Source organism: Anabrus simplex, chromosome 1 (genome assembly GCF_040414725.1).
Source record: "Anabrus simplex isolate iqAnaSimp1 chromosome 1, ASM4041472v1, whole genome shotgun sequence".
NCBI classification, from domain to species: domain Eukaryota; kingdom Metazoa; phylum Arthropoda; class Insecta; order Orthoptera; family Tettigoniidae; genus Anabrus; species Anabrus simplex.
This window is the reverse complement of record NC_090265.1, coordinates 683,578,319-683,600,753: the sequence shown is the minus strand read 5'-3', so window position 1 is coordinate 683,600,753 and position 22,435 is coordinate 683,578,319.

The following is a 22,435-nucleotide window of genomic DNA, read 5'->3' as shown; positions in this document are numbered from 1 at the left end:
CTTTCCACCGCCTGCAGCTTAATTACCGCTCTGTTAAGAGAGGCCAAGGAGTTACTCTTGTCCCTCCCTTCGCCAGAACTACCTCATATTTAAATGGAGTTTACGCAAGGTCTCTCGTATCTGGAATCTTCTACCATCTGAGGTAAAACTGCTTCCTCTTCCTCACTTCCTCCACGCAGTAAAGAAAATGTATACGGTATGAAAATAGAAACCCATATCGTCACTCCTATGCCAGGGCCGCAAATGTGACAATGCTCTTCCTATCCATTATTTCCCTTAAGACTGGTTACGCCTCTCAACCACATATTGATGTGCTGTCCATCAGACCAATTTTCGTTGAGTTAATTTTCCCATGCAGACGTGTAAAGGAAAATGAACCTTAAATGCATCATACTCAAGGAGCGGGTAAATATGTCATGCAAACATACACTACTACAGTACGGTAAGGTTCATTTTCCTTTACACATTAGCACAGGAAAATGAACTCAACGACGTTTCTTCTGATGGATTGCATATCGATATGTGGCTGGGAGGCGTGACCAGTCTTAGGGGAGATAATGGATGGGAGGAGCATTGTCCTATTCGTGGTTTTGGCATAGGAGCGACGATATGTGATGTATATAACTTGTATAAATTAGAATTGTAAGTAAGATGGTGCATGTACAGTTGAATGTGGGCGAATGTATATGCGTGCGCGTGTGGGAGTGGTTGCGAATGAGACCTATACGGGCGTATGAGTGAGAGTATAAATGGCTGAGTCTTCATATTCTAATATGTATAGCATAAATCAAGTATGCCTTTGCTGGCAGGACCTCGTGTTTACAGTGCACTATGTCTTCTGGTATAGGCGAAAGCAATTTTGTTACTTTCATAGATTTGTTTCAGTCCTTTCCTTGGCTTTGACAGTATGAAAATGACTGAGGTAGGAACGATGCTAGTAATGCCATTCCTTATGCAGCCAGTCCCTGCTATGAATGGTGTGAAAATGTTGCTCATAGGATCGGCTGGTGCATGCATTTCAGTGGCCTTGGCAGACTGATATGTAATAGCAACTCTGTCTCGGTAAGGAAAGCAACGGGAAACTACCTTACTCCTTATTTCCTTAGTACGCCTCTTCTGCGATGCCCAGGCCATCTATGACAGCTGATGACAGGGCTGTTGAGGATCCAACCAGCCGTCGGGCTGAGGACTGAACATACATACATACAATTATTATTGTAAGAGTACAGTGTTTGGTGTGTAAATATGTAAATTTAAAATTGTCTACATATATGTACATGTGGAGATGGAGGCACTTCCGTGTATGTGGAGCTTGCCCTTTCTAAATCTACCACCTCTAAATTGTACATGTGCAATTTAAGGATAATAATAATAATAATAATAATAATAATAATAATAATAATAATAATAATAATAATAATAATAACTGTACCGGGAGGTACACCTCAACGCCGCGCATTCAAAACAAGCGCCTTAATGAACTCCTCTATCGAACAAAAGTGGAAACTACTACAACAGGAACTTAGAACTTTAATCAGAAGATCTCACCACTGAAATCTTAAGTCATTGTTTTGTTGTGAAGTTTCCTAAACTGACTGAATTTCTCCTTGTTTTGTTTGCTCTACATCAAGACGTTTGAACATTTTTCTACAGATGGCACTACTAAAAACTATGATCATGCACTCTGGTGCAAAGTGAAAGAATTTATAATTTAAAATTTTGTATTTCTAGGTTGCACATAACTGATCTATGTTCATTTATTTTTTGGGTTGGAAATACTTCCTTTTCTTTCCACCAGTTTTGAATCTAGCCAATCACTAGTTTCTGTACTTAATGTTTAACCTATCACAGGCTTCTTGTTCGATTCTGAGTGTAACTTTGAGATTAACCAATCAAATTGAGAGGGTGTGGCTGGTTTAGTCTTGAATGATCTCGAACCTTTCCTGAGGGGTTATAAACTGCGGCTTTCCACGTTTCTTGCCCCCTTGATCGTCGTCTTTCTGAGTGTGTGTGTCTAAGCAGGAGGCGGTGGCCTCTTCGTCGGCAGCTAGAACATCTACAAGGTAATGGCCACATAATTCCATCTTTTCTTGGTGTATCCGCAAATTACTCCAAGGGGAAGGTCCAAATCTCTAACTATGTAGCCTGCTTTTCTAAAATGTAACTTTTCTTTCGGCTAATGTAAAATCTTCATAAAGTCTTTAACTGAAAATCGGGGATAGAGAGTGAGTCACCCTCTCGAGCTCCCCTTCATCATGGTTTGAGGTGGCTACGTTTTCGCAACCTTTCGTTTCTGTAATGCATTAAAGTTATTTCCATCCGCGCCACCTCAGTAGTGTGGGGATAGCCCCTGTTTCATCGGCCGAGAGCCCTGAAGGTTTTGATTTTTCGTTATCTGTGAGTGCAGTGTACGTCTCCATTCTGGTTGTGTTCGGGCCGTTTATTTAACCTGTTCGTTTTCACAAAGGCCCTGTAGGTTGGGTACTAGATACCCCTGTGTAAAATTATTCTCTATTTGTAAATTGTGGCTTGAGAGACCAGAGATTGTAAATTTTGATGTTATGTTGTCTTGAGTAGGCCGTAAGAAACTGAGAGCCTGTTAGCTCATTTTCAAAGTTTTGTAACTGTAAAGTGTGCCTCTGTGAGGCTAGATATTGTGATTTAGGGAACAAGTGCTCTTGAATTAGGGGATTTCTGCCCTTAACTAAATAATTCCTCTTCCATTTGTGAAATTGTAAAACTAGGGGCTTGAAGCCCAGAATTTGTAAAGAATCACTTATTTTGGACTTTCTCAGTCTTGTTGCAAGATTACTTTTGTGCCTGACATGTTGTTATTTGTTGAGTCGTTGTGTTTGTGAAAAAATATAACCTTCAGTTCAAGTTTTAAATTTATTTTGGAATCATAGATAGACCCATTCACCCCGGCACCTTCCTTAACCTCTTTCTGCTCCACGGGTAACCCCGGAACAATAATAATACAAGTGGAACTCTAACGAATAGAACTTTGAAGAATTTAAGATCCAAAGGAAAAGGACAGCAAAGGTGTTCAAGAATGCCAAAAGAAGGTTCGAAAGAGACCAGCTGAGAGAGATAGAAGAGAATTTCAAGAAAAACAACACCAGGAACTTCTATCAGACATTTAAGACAAAACTTCGAGGTTACTCGTCACCTAACATTTCTTTAAAAAATGTTCAAGGTAAGCTGATTATGAGCAACAAACATAACTGTGAACACTTGGCTAAATATTTCAAAGAACTGCTCAACTGTGATCCACCTCAAGAAAAACTGATGTTCCAGAAACCAGAAATCACACTTCATGAATCAACCCAGCCAGATAAGAACGAAATAAAGGAAATAATCAAGAGCTTGAAAAATAACAAAGCATCTGGCAAGGACTCAATTGTTGCCGAACTTCTGAAATATGCAGGGGATAACTTCCTGGAACAACTTGAAACACTCTTTCAACAGATCTGGTCCACAGGAGAGATCCCAGAAGAATGGAGGGAGGCTATCATCCACCCCCTGCACAAGAAAGGGGACAAAACGAAAGTCAATAACTAGAGAAGGATATCACTTTTGCCAGTAGCGTGCAAGATACTTTCTATAGCACTCAAGCGTAGGATAGAAGAACATATAGATAAACAATTAGGAGAATATCAAGCTGGCTTTCGAAAGGGGCGGTCATGTGCAGAACAGATTTTTACCATCAAGACCTTAAAACTAAGACATTAGCAGCAGATAAGAAAGTGATACTGACATTCGTGGATTTCAAAAAAGCATACGACTCCATAGACCGGGACACACTAATGGAAGTGCTTAAAGAATTCGGAGTAGACAATAAGACAACAACCCTAATTCATCAAACACTAAAAAATACACGATCTCAGGTAAAACTTTTGAAGAACTGTCAGAGCCCTTTGAAATCAAAACAGGTTTGAGACAAGGAGATGGCGTCTTTCCAATTTTGTTCAACTGTGTTTTAGAAGAAGTTATCAGGGAATGGCGAAAAAGAAATGAGCAAGTTCAACTTTCCTGGGCTTAAATTTGAATGCCTCGCATTTGCAGATGATATAGCCTTTCTTGCAGAAAATTTGCAAATTGCAACTAAGCAGATTGAAGTCCTCAAAGAAACAGCAGACAAAACAGGATTGCCAATATCTTTTGAGAAGACGGAGTACATGAACATAAATACCACTGACCCAACCTGGACAATGAACACCAAGTACGGTGACATCAAAAGAGCTACAAAATTCAAGTACCTAGGGGAGATTTTGACTCCAAACATGAATGAAAAAGCAGCAATTCAAGAACGTGCAAGAAATATGGAAACTGCAGTTAGATTATGTCAAAACACCTACAAATCTAAGTCACTCTCCTACCAGGCCAAATTCAAACACTACAGCACGATAGTCAAACCTGAAAGGTTATACGCAGCTGAGACAATAACCACGAAGGGACTCTCAAATGTGGAAAAGAAATAAAGGACGTTCCTTAGAGAGATTCTTGGACCCAGAAAATCATCAGACAAGTTTACGTTTCGCATGAGACCAAACCAAGAACTATACCAACAATTTGAAAACATCACCACCACAATGAAAAAGAGGAGATTGACATTCTACGGACATGTTAAAAGGATGGGATCTGAGAGACTCGCCAACAGGATCTTCACCTTCCAGGAGAACAGGAAGACACAAGTCCCATGGGTAAATGAAGTCCGCCGAGATTTAGAAAAAAAAAGTGGGATCACGGCAGAAGACATAACAAACAGAAAAATCTTCAGGCAGAGAGTTGCGAAGGTGAAGGACCTAGCTGATGAGAAAACGAGGAAGAATAGAGTACTCTTGGCAGAAGAACGAGCACGAGCAAGCCAACGGATGAAGGAATATTGGTGAAAGAGAAAGGAGAAAGGACTTGAGAAAGCAATGGAAGTTGCGTAATCGCAGCCCATAGATGGATGAAAGGAAAAGAATAAGAATAATAATTAAAATTGACCTCCAGATTACCAATACGAAATGTATGTTGACACCACATGGACAACACGAGTTTTGTGGAGAGTAGATTAACACAACGTTGTTCAGTGAGTGCCTGTCGTATAGTCTATATACTGTAATTTAAAAATCACCACACATGTTACTCATATCTCAAGTTTCTTATTAAAGTTCTAGGTCATTAAACCATATGAGCTGTGCCAGTAAAGAGAGGCCCACTTCCATTGGGACAGTAAATCCTTCTTCTACTGTTTTGCCCACACCTGTGGGGCCACGGGTGCGAACAGTATTGCACATGTGTATTTGGCCCTGTTTTACGACCGGATGCCCTTCCTGACGGTAACCCTATTTGGAGGGTACTAATTTCTGAATATGAAAAGGTGAGTGTTGGGACAAACACCCAGTCCCCAAGCTAGAAAAATTAATCACACGCGAATAAAAATCCCCGGCCCGGCCGGTGTGGAACTCTGGACCCTGCGAAACGAAGGCCTCAGCGCGGACCATTCAGCCAAGGAGTCGAACCCATGGGGACAGTAACTGTATCACCAAAAACAGCCAATTTATTTTTACCTACCGGTTGATTGTCTCAAATGGTGATTGATGTAGATACTTCTCCGGTAGTAGCAAATAAAATGTATTGGGATGAGTGCCAAGTCATGTAACCAGAAAGTAGCTGAAAGCAAGCCGGTTCATTGAATATCTGCCAGTAATACCATTTGGGAACACAGCACTAGTAACTCATTTGTCCACTGAAAGTTAAACTGATAACACTGAATGAGGTCAGTGGAGACATGTTGCCTCATCTATCTCTTCTCTTCCGTATCACCCGGCAGAAGTGGCCTCCCGTGTAATCCTTCCAGTGATGAGTTCTCCCGCATCTGTCATAGTAAAGTTAAAATTTGGTAACTTGAGGGTATCCATCAGTGAATTTATCAATATCAAAACATGATTTTTTTTTAAATGTGTGAGTGACAGGTATGAAATGAGATTAATAAGAAGTAAATTAAATTTAGTCGATGAAACTCTTTTGATTCAGAAGTTATGGCAAAATTAATACGAGTTTTTGACATGTTAGACTACTTCATCCTACATTTAAAATTTTTGGTCCCATATTTTGTCAACTGTCTCCCAACAAGTAATTGAAATTGTCCTGGGTTTTTATTATTATTATTATTTTATAAGTTGCTTTACGTCGCACCGACACAGATAGGTCTTATGGTACCGGGCGAGTTGGCCGTGCGCGTAGAGGCGCGCGGCTGTGAGCTTGCATCCGGGAGATAGTAGGTTCGAATCCCACTATCGGCAGCCCTGAAGATGGTTTTCCGTGGTTTCCCATTTTCACACCAGGCAAATGCTGGGGCTGTAGCTTAATTAAGGCCACGGCCACTTCCTTCCAACTCCTAGGCCTTGCCTATCCCATCATCGCCATAAGACCTATCTGTGTCGGTGCGACGTAAAGCCCCTAGCAAAAAAAAAAAAAAGGTCTTATGGTGACGATGGGACTGCAAAGGGCTAGGAGTGGGAAGGAAGCGGCTGTGGCCGTAATTAAGGTACAGCCCAAGCATTTGCCTGACGTGAAAATAGGTAACTACGGAAAAGCATCATCCGACATTGAGATTTGTACCCGCTATCTCCCTAATGCAAGCTCACAGCTGCGCGTTCCTAACCGCACGGCCAACTTGCTCGGACTACTAATATTAAGTAAGCCTCTAGATTTAATACCAAAAAATCAGCAAACTTTAAATAAAATAGTACGTACACCAGTGCTCTTTTACTTGTGAGAAAAGATGCCGGTACTCCCCATGAAAATGAAAATTTTTAGTCTGTTTCCAGTCATTCGACCGAGTCAGGAAGTCAGGAATGGAATGATTGAAGTCCCCATCTAGCGGCGAGGATAGGAACTGTGCCGGCTGCCGAAGCCTCTCACACTCCCCTGGGGCAATAATTAATGACTGACAGATGTAATGATATTGGAGAGTGTTGCTGGAATGAAAGATGAGAGGGAAAACTGGAGTACCCACAGAAAAACCTGCCTCGCCTGCGCTTTGTCCACCACAAACCTCGCATGGAGTGACCGGGATTTGAACCACGGAACCCAGCGGTGAGAGGCCAGCGCGCTACCGCATGAGCCACGGAGACACCCGTTACTCATCATGTATAGTTGTAATATAAAAAAGAAGCGTTCTGACAGCTAGCACAAGGAGGGTCCTTTTGCTGCCTGCCTGGCTGGACAGAAGGGAGTAAAGGTTATGGTTGCCATGGAAACGTGGGCGAACCCACTGCGGTCTCCATGGAGATATGCCTGCTGTTAGCGTGGAGTTATTTGGAGTTGCCAAATTTTTTACTTCTCAGTTAGATCTTGTCGCACGCTACAACAGAATACAGCTGTCTGAACGAACACGAGAGCGAGAAGAAGAAAGGAATGTAGGAATGTGGCAACACCATGCAACGGCACTACAGTAGGCCCTCCCTCCTGTGCTACCTGTCAGAACGCTTCTTTTATAAGGGGCGATGGAAAAGGTTCCATTAGATGGCCGTACACTCATTCTTTGGCATAAAGACTCTCTGGGAAAGATCAGGACTATAAGCCCCATCCACCGCCCACTTGTCCTTAATGGATGAGGCTGACCTCCCAGATCGACCGGTGTCTTGTGTCGATGGAGACATGCACGGAACTTTGTGCACCAGTAACTTCACCAGTTCTGGATGAAGTACTTGCTTGCCTCTCCAGTTCTTCCAAAGACATCATACTTTTCCCAACGATATTCTTAAAATTAAACACAGGTATTCCTTCAAGTTCCCTTGTAAGACGTCGTTTTCAGTAATTGTACTCTCGAAGACGCCAAAGCCTTGTCGATAAGGTCCTCTCGCTCACTTTTGTACCGGACAAGCACTCGTGATGCGGCACTCTGCCACTCGTCACTTTTTAATGTTGAAAGCATTTCTTAGCCGATAAAGTAGGGATCCCCATACTATGAAAAATGCAAAATTAAGCTATTTCCGCAATTATGGCGAAAGTTGATGGGCTAAAGGACCCGGAAAGGTTTCAAATTCTGAGTCTTGGATAGTTCTATCAAACTAAAAAACCAAATTTTGAAAATCACTTCCAGCCTAAATGCAGTTGCGGAAAAACAGCCTAAAATAGCTTGCTTTTTTAACTCGTTTACTTTTGTATTCAAAACCTAGCCAAATTAACTTATTTACATAACTCTTTCTGTAATGTGTTCCTTGGTTCAGTACCCTCAGTATTTTTTATTTTTTTGAAAACTGTCCACACCGAATAAATAATCGAATGAGTTTCAAATATGATTCAGTTGTAGTGATGACGTAATCGAATACTTTTAATATTCGAGAAACATCCATCCGATTATTTAAATAATCGAATTAAAATCGAATAAAATAATCGAATGGGTTTCAAATATCATTCAGTTGTATCGCATAGAATATTCGGATGCTTTATCTTCTTCTTATTCTTCTTCTTCTTCTTCTTAATCTGTTTACCCTCCAGGGTTGGCTTTTCCCTCGGACTCAACGAGGGATCCCACCTATACCGCCTCAAGGGCAGTGTCCTGGAGCTTCAGACTCTGGGTTGGGGGATACAACTGGAGAGGATGACCAGTGCCTCGCCCACGCGGACCCACCTGCTATGCTGAACAGAGGCCTTGCGGGGGAATGGGGAGATTGCAAGGGATAGACAAGGAAGAGGGAAGAAAGCGGCCGTGGTCTTAAGTTAGGTACCATCCCGGCATTTGCCTGGAGGAGAAGTGGGAAACCACGGAAAACCACTTCCAGGATGACTGAGGTGGGAATCGAACCCACCTCTATTCAGTTGACCTCCAGAGGCTGAGTGGACCCCGTTCCAGCCCTCGTACCACTTTTCAAATTTCGTGGCAGAGCCGGGAATCGAACCCAGACCTTCGAGGGTGGCAGCTAATCACGCTAACCACTACACCACAGAGGCGGACCGGATGCATTATACGCGTATATTTTTTTTCGGTTTAAGTGTGTCGGATGTATAATCGATTGAAATAAACGAATAGATGAACTCTTATTAAAAATAGAAATACGTCTTTTTCCAAACGTATATCCAAATGTGGAAACTAAATGAGTGAATTAACTGTCTTAATAACATCATTTTTCATTCGATTATTTCGAAAGCATTCAATATTCGATTGCATCATTCATTCGAATGCAGTTCTGAATGAATAATCGAAAACATAATCGAATGGAAAAATTCACTATGCGATTTCATTGGAATGGAATTTCGGATGAATATTCGAAAACATAATCGGATGAAAAAATATTCGCTATTCGATTGCTTCATTCATTCGAACGGAGTTTCGAATGAATAATCGAAAAAGTAATCGAATGGAAAAATTCATTATTCGATTGCCTCATTCATTCGAATGGAGTTTCGAATGAATAATCGAAAGAATAATCGGATGAAAAATATTCACTAATCGATTGCCTCATTCATTCAAATGAATAAGCGAATGGAAAATATAATCGAATAATCGAATAAAATGAAATACTAGAATAAGCAATTATTTTGTACTCGATTATCCCATTACAAAACTGTAGTACCCAGCTCTGCTGGAACACTTTCTTTTAATGTTTTACTTTAGGATTTGTATCAACTGTTTGAAGTGATTTTCTTAGATTTCTTTATTGCGAGTTGACTTATAGTTTACGAACTCTTTTGTAAATTTAGAGCTACTGTTGTGTGTTTCATTTTAAGGTTTACTTTGAGAATATAATTTCTCCAGTAACTATTTCCTTATGGCAATCCAGATTGTCGGGAAAGTAACTTATACTTTTGAAACAAATAATAAAAATAAGTCATAACTGTATGTACGCCTCGCGCAATAGATATGGTGTAGGCCTGTACGATTCCAACTCTCACTGGGATTGTCACCAGTCAGGCTACGGACCCCGAAAACTCTACATAAATATCGGTCATTTTGGGCATATTCTTGTTCACCCATTATCAACTCTCAAGACTCTCGAAGCTGAACTTGGACTTAAACGGCATCCAGAGTGTCACAATTCATGTCAGCGGTCCAGAAACCCATGGATTCGACGCAGATATCGGTCGTTTTTGCTTATTTTTATATATCAAATCCTCCTCTAGCGATGCTATTGATGTCGTATCCTCACAGTATTTTTTCCAGGTAGTAAGTCATGTTTGGTTGAGAACTGTGCTGAAACACACACATTCATCCGTAATTTCGATCTTTTTCGACATTTTTCGCTGTCACCCCTTCTAACCCCCCCCCCGTCCCCCCCTCTATTCCGATGGAGGCTAATCTTTGACTTTCACGGCATCCAGAGTGTCACATTTCATCTTAGCGACCGCGAAAACCATGAATTTGACGCTAATATCGGTCGTTTTAGATTATTTTTACATTTCACCCCCACCTAGGGGGTTCTAGGGATGTTTTCCCCCACAGCAGGGTCGTATCCAGTGGGGGGTAACTGGGGGTTAACCCGCCCCCCCCCCCCCATGGAACTTTCACAAAAAGAATATTAACACAAACTGATAATAAAAAATAAACTAAACTTACAGAGACATAATTGTAAGAAGCCTCGAAAATTGGATTTTAGATTGTAAACTGGACACACAATTCGCCGTAAAACTGTTGACCTTGATCGTATTGTTCTTGTTCTGTATTTTAATGTATGATTTTGTAGAGTACTGCAATCTGAATATCAACATAATTCACTTATATCAGTGTCGTTATAATGACAAGTCACGCATGCGTGCACATGCACAAGCACCTTCGTTATGTTCTATCAGAATTTTGTAACTATACCCTCTCCCCTAGTGCATCCTGGCTACACTACTTCCCCATAGTATTTTTTTTTTCAGAGAGTAGGTATTATTTGTACTTCATAAAACATGGCGGTGTGTTCCAATCCTCCTATATACAGCGTTTCTCACCGGACTATCATGATACAGAGTAAGTCGCTGTCCATCAAGGTCGATCCAAATTTTGGTGCAGCTTTGTAATTAAATATTAATTACATAAAATTACATACATACATACATACATACATACATACATACATACATTATCATTATAGACTCTTATGCCTTTCAGCACTCAGTCTGCAAGCCTCTGAGAATTTACTAAACGTCACCACAATCCTCTATTTAGTTCTATACCTCTTATCTTTAAATCGTTAGAAACTGAGTCTAACCATCGTCGTCTTGGTCTCCCTCTACTTCACTTACCCTCCATAACAGAGTCCATTATTCTCCTAGGTAACCTATCCTCCTCCACTCGCTTCACATGACCCCATCACCAAAGCCGGTTTTTGCGTACAGCTTCATCCATCGAGTTCATTCCTAAATTAACCTTTATCTCCTCGTTCCGAGTACCCTCCTGTCATTGTTCCCACCTGTTTGTACCAGCAAACATTCTCGCTACTTTCACGTCTGTTACTTCTAACTTATGAATAAGATATGCTGAGTCCACCCAGCTTTCCCTCCCGTAAAGCAAAGTTGGTCTGAAAACAGACCGATGTAAAGATAGCTTCGTCTGGGAGCTGACTTCCTTCTTACAGAATACTGTTGATCGCAACTGCGAGCTCACTGCATTAGCTTTACTACACATTGATTCAATCTCACTTACTATATTACCATCCTGGGAGAACACACAACCTAAATACTTGAAATTATCTACCTGTTCTAGCTTTGTATCACCAACCTGACATTCATGTCCGTTGAATTTCTTACCTACTGACATCATTTAGTATTGTAAGGACTGATTTTCATACCATACTCATTGCACCTATTTTCAAGTTCCATGATATTTGACTGCAGGCTTTCGGCACAATTTGCTATTAAGACAAAATCGTCAGCATAGGCCAGACTGCTTTACTAAATTTCCACCTAACTGAATCCCTCAATGCCATTTTATACCTTTCAGCAGATGATCCATGTAAACTACGAACAGCAAAGGTGAAAGATTGCAGACTTGTGTAAGTACCTTGAACCAAGAACTCATTCTACCATCAATTCTCACTGAAGCCCAATTGTCAACATACTGATCTTATAATACTCCCTATCGAATTTCGTTCAAACCACTTCCTATATCCTCTCAGGAGTAATAAGAACAAATTGTGAAATGTTCAGAGAAATTGGTCCAGAAGTTTCGAGTCCATTCGATACGAACAAACAAATATTCATTTTTATATTAGGTAGATGTTTTTTCAGGTAGTTTATATTTTTTTATTCATAGCCTAGGCAGACCGAAAAACCTAACAGTTATAAATAAAAGTAACATAGTTGGTATTTTTCATCGATTTTCCTAAAAAATTCACTCATGGGTGCCATTATCGGTCTAGTTATCAACAGGAGAGTACACCGTACACTTGGAGAAGAAACTCAGAATCTTGAATTCTATGCAGAGCTAGAATTTTGTGTTCTGCTCATCGACACAATTATCTGGCATTTCATCTCTCGCACATGACTAACAATATTGTATCGAACGAGAAACGAAAAATGGTTTTTTATGGAAGGAGAGTTCGAAAATCGTAATTTGAATGACTAGTGAAGGAAATGCAAGTGTGTGAATGAATGCCGGGCTGAGGGGTGGCTCAGACGATTGAGGCGCTGGATTTCTGACCCCAACTTGGAGGGTTCGATCCTGGCTCAGTCCAGTGGTATTTGATGGTGCTCAAATAAGTCAGCCTCGTGTCAATAAATTTACCGACACATAAAAGAACTGTTGCGGGACAAAATTCCGGCATCTCAGCTACTCCGAAAACGGTCAAAAATTAACTTGTGGGACGTAAAAACATTATTGCTATTATTATTATGTTCTTTTTTTAATCTGTTTGCCATCCACGGTTGGTGTTTCCCTTGGACTCAGCGAGGGATCCCACGTCTACAGCCTCAAGGGCAGTGTTCTGGAGCTTGAGACTTTGGGTCGAGGGGTACAACTGGGAAGGAGGACCAGTACCTTACCCAGGCGGCCTAACCTTCTATGCAGAACAGGGGCGTTGCGGGGGAAGAAGGAAGCAGCTGTGACCTTAAGTTAGGTACCATCCCGGCATTTGCCTGGAGGAGAAGTGTGAAACCACGGAAAACCACTTCTAGGATGGCTGAGGTGGGAAGCGAACTTCCCTCTACTCAGCTGACCTCCCGAGGCTGAGTTGGCCCCGTTCCAGCCCTGGTACCACTCTTCTAATTTTGTGGCAGAGCTGGGAATCGAACCCCGACCTCCGGGGTGAGGGGCAGCTAATCATGCTAACCACTAGAGAACAGAGGCGAGCATTATTATTATTATTATTATTATTATTATTATTATTATTATTATTGTTATTATTATTAATTTAAGTAGCTCAGGCGGTTGAGGCTCTGGCTTTCTGACCCCAACTTGGCAGGTTCAATCTTGGCTGAGTCCAGTGGTATTTGAAGGTGCTCAAATATGTCAGCTTTGTGTCGGTAGAGCCAGTGGTATTTGAAGGTGCTCAAATACGTCAGCCTCGTGTCGGTAGAACTACCGGCACGTGAAAGAACTCCTAAGAGACAAAATTACGGCGCTTCGGTGTCTCTGAAAACCGTAAAAAAGGAGGTAGTCGACGTAAAACAAACATTATTATTATTATTATTATTATTATTATTATTATTATTATTATTATTATTATTATTATTATTATTATTATTATTATTATTATTAATCTAAGTAGCTCAGGCGGTTGAGGCTCTGGCTTTCTGACCCCAACTTGGCAGGTTCAATCTTGGCTGAGTCCAGTGGTATTTGAAGGTGCTCAAATATGTCAGCTTTGTGTCGGTAGAGCCAGTGGTATTTGAAGGTGCTCAAATACGTCAGCCTCGTGTCGGTAGAACTACCGGCACGTGAAAGAACTCCTAAGAGACAAAATTACGGCACTTTGGTGTCTCTGAAAACCGTAAAAAAGGAGGTAGTCGACGTAAAACAAACATTATTATTATTATTATTATTATTATTATTATTATTATTATTATTATTATTATTATTATTATTATTATTATTATTATTACCGGTATTATTATTAAGTGTGTGAATTAGGGGCAAAAGATCTCTATAGTTCGACGTCCCGAACAAATAGCATTTAAAAAAATGTGTGAATGCAATATAGTTCGATACATGATCGTACAAATAACGGATTCCAATATTCTCTGTTCAGTATGTACAGTGGGCGTACGCTGCCTATAGCTATCGTGGCCGATACGCAAATAATCGAGTGGCTAGAAGAGGCCGATCCGCACATGGCTCTAGAAGCCGGCTCATTAATATTCCATCTCCTGTTGAGTTGGTTGTTGAATTCTCCCTCCAGGTCTTTGCTGACGTACCAGATCTTAACAAGCCCAAGGCTCCTTATACGGAAGACAAAGTGCACTTTGATTAAGGAATGAAGGAATCGCGCGACTTTTAAAGAAATACATCACAAGGCTCAGTGCAAAAGAGAGATCCCAGACCCTAGCATTATTTCCTTCCAGAAGTTACTGCCCCATTAATATTTCCTCGTAGATCTTTCTTGGTAAATTGTGGGCTTTTCCGAGCCCGACCGTTAACTATTTGTGAGGTCTGAGAGCCTTTCATTTTCAGTCCTTCGTGGCGTTTCCTTTTCTTTACCTACTATCGTCATTCTTTACACCACGAGGAGCTGAAAACCTGAACCTTCTTTTTCTTCGCGAAACAAACCAATCATTACTTTCACAACTAACGTTATCGAGCAACAGGAAGTTCACTGCCAAATGGCACCTAATAAGGAAACAATTTATCCAGGCACAGTCAGTCACTGGCCTTCTGTTTCCAAGGTACGTGGTTCGACTTTAACAAAAGTTGGTGGTATCAACAATGTTTAGATGCGACAGCTCTTTATCGTTGCCTTTAACACGTTAAAGAATTCCTATGGGAAAAATTCCGACACTTATACTTCTCTTGAGGCGGTTAGAAGTAGAATGGACGTGAAACTGATGAAATTACTAGTTTTTAATCGTTTTGTACCATTAAACCGTCCCCGCGGTATACGGGTAGCATGCCTGCCTCTTATCCGGTGGTCCCGGGTTCGATTCCCGGCCAGGTCAGGGATTTTTGCCTGAAATATGAGGGCTAGTTCAAGGTCCACTCAGCCTGCGTGATTACAATTGAGGAGCTATCTGACGGTGAGACGGCGGCCCTGGTCTAGAAAGCCAACAACAATGACCGAGAGGATTCGTCGTGCTGACCACACGAAACCTCGTAATCTGCAGGCCTTCGGGGTGAGCAGCGATCACTCAGCAGGCCATGGCCCTTCGGGGCTGTTGCGCCTTTCAGTATATTATTATTATATTATTATTTATTTATTTATTTTTCTTTCTTTTGTTTTCTTTTTTGGCTTTAGGTACCATACCAAACAGCCAGCTAGAAATGCATTAGAATACAAAATATATATACAGTAAATATACACTGAGAGCACATAATTATACACATATGAAGCTTCCATAATATTATACTGAGATGACGTCCTGAGTCATTACAGAATGCTCACACACACACATACACAGAGAAAAAACAACAAATTAGGACACTGCAACTGTAGTATCTTTACGTACTTTTTCTGAAGTAGTATCACGTCAAACTTTATAGTATTAAATCGGTGTCTACTCTTTTTTTCTTAATCCGATTACCGCCCAGGGTTGGTTTCTCCCTCAGACTCAGCTAGGGATCCCGCTTCTACCACCTCAAGTGCAGTGTCCTGGAGCGTGAGACTTTGGATCGGGGGATACAACTGGGAAGGATAATAGTACCTCGCCCAGGCGGCCTCACCTGCTATGCTCAACAGGGGCCTTGAGGGAGATCGGAAGATTGTAAGGGATAGACAAGGAAGAGGGAAAGAATCGGCCGTGGCTTTAAGTTAGGTACCATCCCGGCATTTGCCTGGAGGAGAAGTGGGAAACCACTTCGAGGATGGCTGAGGTGGGAATCGAATCCCCCTCTATTCAGTTGACTTCCCGAGGCTGAGTGGACCCGGTTCCAGCCCTCGTACCACTTTTCAAATGTTATGGCAGAGCCGGGAATCGAACCCGGGCCACCGAGGGTGGCAGCTAATCACACTGACCACTACACCACAGAGGCGGACTATTGATTGATTTATTTATTTAATCGTATCCGAAACATAAGATAAAACGTGAAAGATATTAAACGATAACATAAAATACATACAAAAATTGGTACTATCAAGTGTGCTATCGTACACAAATAAAATTTAAATGTAGTATGACCAATGTATGGGCAGTTCGCACGCTTCCCTGGTGACATCTATCAGGTTCTGAGGAGAACATGTGAACTGGGTACAACTTGCACACAAGGAGATGGTTCATGGTCGGCTCTTCACCGCATTCGCATAGTGTGGAGTCTCAGGAGATTCCCCACCTTTTCATGTTGGTCTTTAATCTGCCAACACCAATGCGCAGCCTGTTGAGTACTTTACATGTTGACCAACTTTCCTCATGATCTGAAGGGAGGTTTTCAGAAGGTCTGCAAGGTAGCTGTATCTGGAATGCCGTGAAATTACTCGAAACTTTTAAGGTGGCTCATTGAGGCTTTCCGTTGAATGAAGTAAGCTTTTTCTTGATTTTAGCCTTCGGGATGCTGGCTGATATCGTGAGATGTAGTCCCAAAATTTTCACAGGGTGTACGCTAAGACAGCGTACGACAATTCTCGGTTGCCATACCACCCTGGCGTAAATATTAGTGGGTTATAACATCCTTCCCTCAATTTGGCATAAAGTCCTCATACACTGTAGAAGACATTTTAAGGCCGAGTGGAGTATCCGCGCACAGCTATGGAGTCAAGTTCTACATTCGGGACATACGTCGGTTTTAACCCCACCGTCCGCTGTCCTGAGAATGTTTTCTGTTGATTTCCATTTTTACTCCTAGACAAATGCCGCGAAAGTTCCTATCTTAGGCCATAACTGTTTACTTCCACCTCCTTATCCAGTTTTATTCCCATCATTCATTTCATCTTTAGCTCCTCGACTGAGGTCAGCGTGCGGAAGGCCATCCGGCTGCAAATCCATGGTATATAATTTCATCTCACTGTACGAACTGGAGGAAATAAATAAATAAATAAATAAATAAATAAATAAATAAATAAATAAATAAATAAATAAATAAATAAATAAATAAATAAATAAATAAATAAATAAATAAATATTCTTCTTACCATGCTTCATTACTAACAGAGTTTCTATCAGTTTTATTCATATCTCTAACGACGGATTCAAGACCCAAACAGGTGTGGGTTATGCATTCTTACTCGTACAGCTCAGGTGTCAAGAAAGGACACCTTACCTCAAGAAACGTTTATCGTTACTGCAGAACGTTTAGCTATTCACTCAGCCCTTAGCTATGGAATTCGTAATATTCTAATACTTTTTGACTGACAATGTGCCCTTTAAAAGCTACAACATTCAAGTTGGGGGCCTGTCAACTTATCAGTATGTATTAGACATTTTGAACTTAATCTATACCGCCCAGAAAGCAGCTCAGGAAATACATCTCCTATGGATTAAAAGCCACTCTGGTATAACGATGAACGAGTTAGAAGACCAGCTAGAGAAAGAAGCCACAACATGTGAACACCGCCTCTACAAACAGTAAACATATTCTAATTTCCTGCCCACAATAAAAAACAGGTCTGATCTGAGTGCTGGAAAATGTCACAACTTGCAAGAGGAAAGCAATATGCTAAAATTCAGCCCACCATCCGACGCAAGTCTTGTTCAAGAATTTGAAACTAACACGAAAACACCTTTCATCTTTAATAAGAATGCGCCTGGATCATGGATGCTATCCCAGTCATCTACACAGGATCAAGGTACTGGACACCCCTCACTGCCCAGAAGACCATGGAGAAATAGATGACTTGAACCACATCATACTGTCATGTAAGAAATACTGCCAACAGCAGAATCATCTTTATTTTCCTCCAGTGAAGTTAAACCCCACCGTCAACCTCAATTGTCTCCCTCTTATCAAAACATGAACTAATTCGACAAAATTAAAGTCATTTCAGAATTAGCACTAATGAAATACAAGAACATGGTTCAAATATTCAAAATAAGTGATGTTTTTGTTCAGCTGAGTAATTGCCATTTTTAATAAAGTAACACTCGCCGAATAGGGCCTAGTTCCAATCCCGGCCAATGCATATAGAATTTTGGAAATGGAATGTCACATCCTGGTGGTTCGGATTTGACATAAATATAGAGGTTCCGTAGCAAGCATTACTGCACCATCAGTCACCAGAAACCACAAGCTGTTTGTTTTTTGCTGTTTAATTGTTTAGAAACATTGCTATGACGATTGCTACGAGACTTTCTGTGTACCCTGTGTTTAACCAGACAGTATTACAAATTTAATTCCATAGATGCTAACTTGTTTACGGTTTGAAGTATAGAATAACATGTCCAAGTATGACTGAAACAAGTTCAGCCGTACGCGTCCTGCTTATAGAATGTTCTCTGATGAGGCACTCCACTTTAATTAGGTGTAAGATTCATCAATTACATCAACAGCAGGTGTAACCAGAGGGCGATGGGAGGTACAGTCGTTGCTACTGTTCACGTGCCAGAAGACTATAGAAGTCTTACATGTTATGGCCTAACATACAACCATAATTTAATGCGAAAATTTAAGGTTTACTATAAATTTTATGTTAAATAATGAGCTAATCAAAGAAGTGAGAGCAGTTTCTGTTTGTTGGGATCAACCATCAGTAGAAGTGGCTCAATCAGTCCAGAAATTTGCCAAAGACTTGCCCTTGGAAGACCAGTATTCAAAGACCTGGATAAGATCTTCAAGTGTTCAGATGTATCTTTGCGTGTGAAAGTCAGAATGGTTAAGGTAGTCTTTCCCATAGCTACATATGGTAGTGAAAGCCGCACCATAAGGAAGCGAGATATGAAGCATATTGATGCATTTGAGCTCTGGTGTTGGGGAAGATTACATGGCAGTTCCCCACACTGACACTTCCACACACGCTGCCAAAAGTACTGAAACTCCCCCACAGCCCTTGGACGCGGCTACCTGATTAATGACTCACAAATAATCTCGACTGATAACTCCACACAAATCCCTCCCTCCCCCCCCCCAAAAAAACTACCTCCCGCCACCCCAAATAAAAAAAGATTAATAGTAGATTATTATTATTATTATTAGTCTATACTGTAGTAATAATAATAACTACACTAATAAAGAAGTTGTATGTGTGTCCAGCTTATCTCGAAAACGGCTACTTATAACTGCGCCAAAACTATACTTTATAATATATATAATGTTTACAACAAATGTATATTTTATTTATTGATGTGAATGAGCGCAGTGTGTTCGCCCTGGCGAACTGGCGAAGCGATTTGCTCGTCTGTAACGTCAAGGCTCGCCCCTCTGACCTTTAAAGTTAACATGTTATTCTTTTGGAGTGAAGAAGACGCTCGGTCTAGGTACTTCATTACTAATACGGTCTCGAAAATATCATTGCTGTAATGTAATTTCCATCAAAATAAAATAAATGCCGAGAGTGTATGTGGAATTGTCAGTCGAGATTATTCCTCAGTCATTAATCAGGTAGCCGTATCCAAGGGCTGTGGGAAAGTACAGTGTGTGGAAGTGTCAGTGTGGGGAAATTTCCAGACACCATTGGGGAAGGATATTGCGTATCCCTTGGAGAAGAAGGAAGACAAATGCACGAGTTATTCAAAAGATCAAACCAGATTTGTCTCTTGAGGCATTCATTACAAGATTACAGCTGTCACATTTTGGACTCATTATGAGGCGCCCTGATTCATTGGAAAAGCCTATTATGCTTGGGAAGGTGGAGGAGTCTCGCAGATGAGTGCGGTCAGTGTTGAGATGGATAGACTCCATAAAATACAACATGAACATGTCACTGAAGGATCTAAAGTATATGGTTGAGGACAGAAACATCTGGAAAAAGTCCATCCATACAAACGCCAGAAGTCGACGTCAGCTTGATCGCACTCATAATCTTCGTCGTCATCTTCATCATCATCATCATCATCATCATCATCATCATCATTATCATCACGTTCAATTCAAAGTGCTACATAGCCGATGCAGTAAAAGCATGCTCACTTGTTCAATCCCGCTGAGGAAGTCGAACAATTTAGAAACGTGAGTTCTACGTTTTAAGAGTCACTTAGTCTTGAAGTTCAATCAGCCTACTCCAGAAATGAGTACCGGGTTAATTCATGAGGTAAAGGCAGCTTGACATATAGTCAAACATCCCCCAACGGTCTGTCAAATTGAGGATGTAGAGTGCTGAGTATACGATCCCTGCATCAATCTGGAATGGCTTCCACTTCAATGTATCAGACTCTTCACGTTGATCTTTCCTATCAGCCACTGGCACATTCATGAGGCCGAGGAAAGTTAGTCCTGTTTCTTAGCTGAATGGTCAGCGTTCCAGCCTTCGGCTCAGAGGGCTACGGGTTCGATTCCCGGCCTGGTTGAGGATTTTAACTGCGTATGTTTACTTCCTCTGGCTCGGGCACTGAGTGCTTATATTCCCTTCAACTACAAACAACACAACGTCGTGCTTGTCACAGCGAGCTAATGAAAAACTATCGGATCAAACAAAAATTGAAAAACGCCAGAATGTGTAATGAAACTTATCGTGGTCCCATCTCTTCGATTAGCGAATACTAAATACATAAATAATAATAATAATAATAATAATAATAATAATAATAATAATAATAATAATAATAATAATAATAGTAATAATAATAATAATACCGGGCGACTTGGGCGTGCGGTTAGGGCTACGCAGCTATGAGCTTGCATCCGGGAGATAGTGGGTTCGACGCCCACTGTCGGCAGCCTTGAAGATGGTTTTCCGTGGTTTCCCATTTTCACACCAGGTAAATGCTGGGGTTGTACCTTAATTAAGGCCGCAGCCGCTTCCTTCCCACTCCTATGCCTTTCCTACCCCATCGTCGCCATAAGACCCATCTGTGTCGGTGCGACGCACAGTGTGCCGAATCCCCGATCTAGGTGGAAAAAATTAATAACGTCGTTAATATTCCTGGGATCCTATTAAAAGTTGGCACTATACCGTTTTCGAGGTCGCTGAATTCATATCTGGCATCGTCTAAAGTGTACGATGTTCGGGGGTTATTATATAAGGGGTGAGGGGCAAGGGGAGGTTTAAAAAATGACCGAAAGCAACAAAATAATCGTCCATTTATGGGAGTAAAAACACGATTTGGATGTGTATATTATAGTTTATAACAGTGGTAAACATACTATTTAAAACTGGATAAAATATGAATAACAATGAGAATTTCAGTCCAGTATTCTTGTTACACCTTATTTGAGGGAATAGACGAAGGCATTGTATGTAAATTCTTCCAGATTGAAAACGTATTTTAAATGCGTAGTTTTAGTAAAACACACCTTACACACGAAAACAATATTATATATATATTATATTTCCATATAAAAAAGGTTAAGATTACACTCAGAAACATTTCATAAAAAACGTGAAAGGATCATATTACAGTATTTGCAAGTAATTGTCTCATCAATCTCATCCTGTTCATAATAACAACATGTCCAATGTTCAATCGTCCCCTGATTCGTCTGTAGAGTCCAGAGAATCGTAGTCGTTGCTATACTGGTCTTCTTCATTTGATGTGAAAGGATCTTGGGAGTCAGTAAGTAACTCAATAGCTTCCATAGGTAGATTACCATGAGTTTTACGTGGCATTGTTCGGTACTTGTTTATTAAGGGATTTGATGTAATCAACAACATCTTAAGCTGCTACATTTTAGAGTATGAAGTTCACGAAACCTCCGACAATCTTTATTTCTAGCTTCTTGAGCTTCTTCAGATAAAGTTCTTATTGGCACAAGAAAGTGTTTAATTACTTGAGTAATGTGTACTAATATGGTATGCACAGTTACGGGCATATAATTCCATGGATATAGTTTGACATACAAAGCCGCAGTTTGCGCACGAAATTCTTTGAATTTATTCACATTTATTTCAGAGCCAGAAGAAAGAGCAGCTAGTAATACACGATATCGTTTTATTAAGCTTTCATCTTTTCCCGCTTGATCGAAAAGAATCTTCAGCAGCAAACGCGACTTCCTCCAAATTACGCGATTCGGTAATATCACAAACATTTTTCTTCTTCGTCTTTATGGAAGAGTCCTTAAATTCCTTAGGGTGACGGCCGGCTTTGTTAGGAACACAACTTGTTTTTGGATCATACGCTGGATCAATGTCGTCTTGTTCACTTAACACGATGAAATCCGTCACATTTCCCTAATCACCGAATTTTTCTCGGAATCGTTGTTCTCTTCTTTCTGCACTCTCCCATTTTTGTTGATATTACGGGATATCAATTTAATTTTGTTTCTTAGCTCCAGAAATTGAGTGTC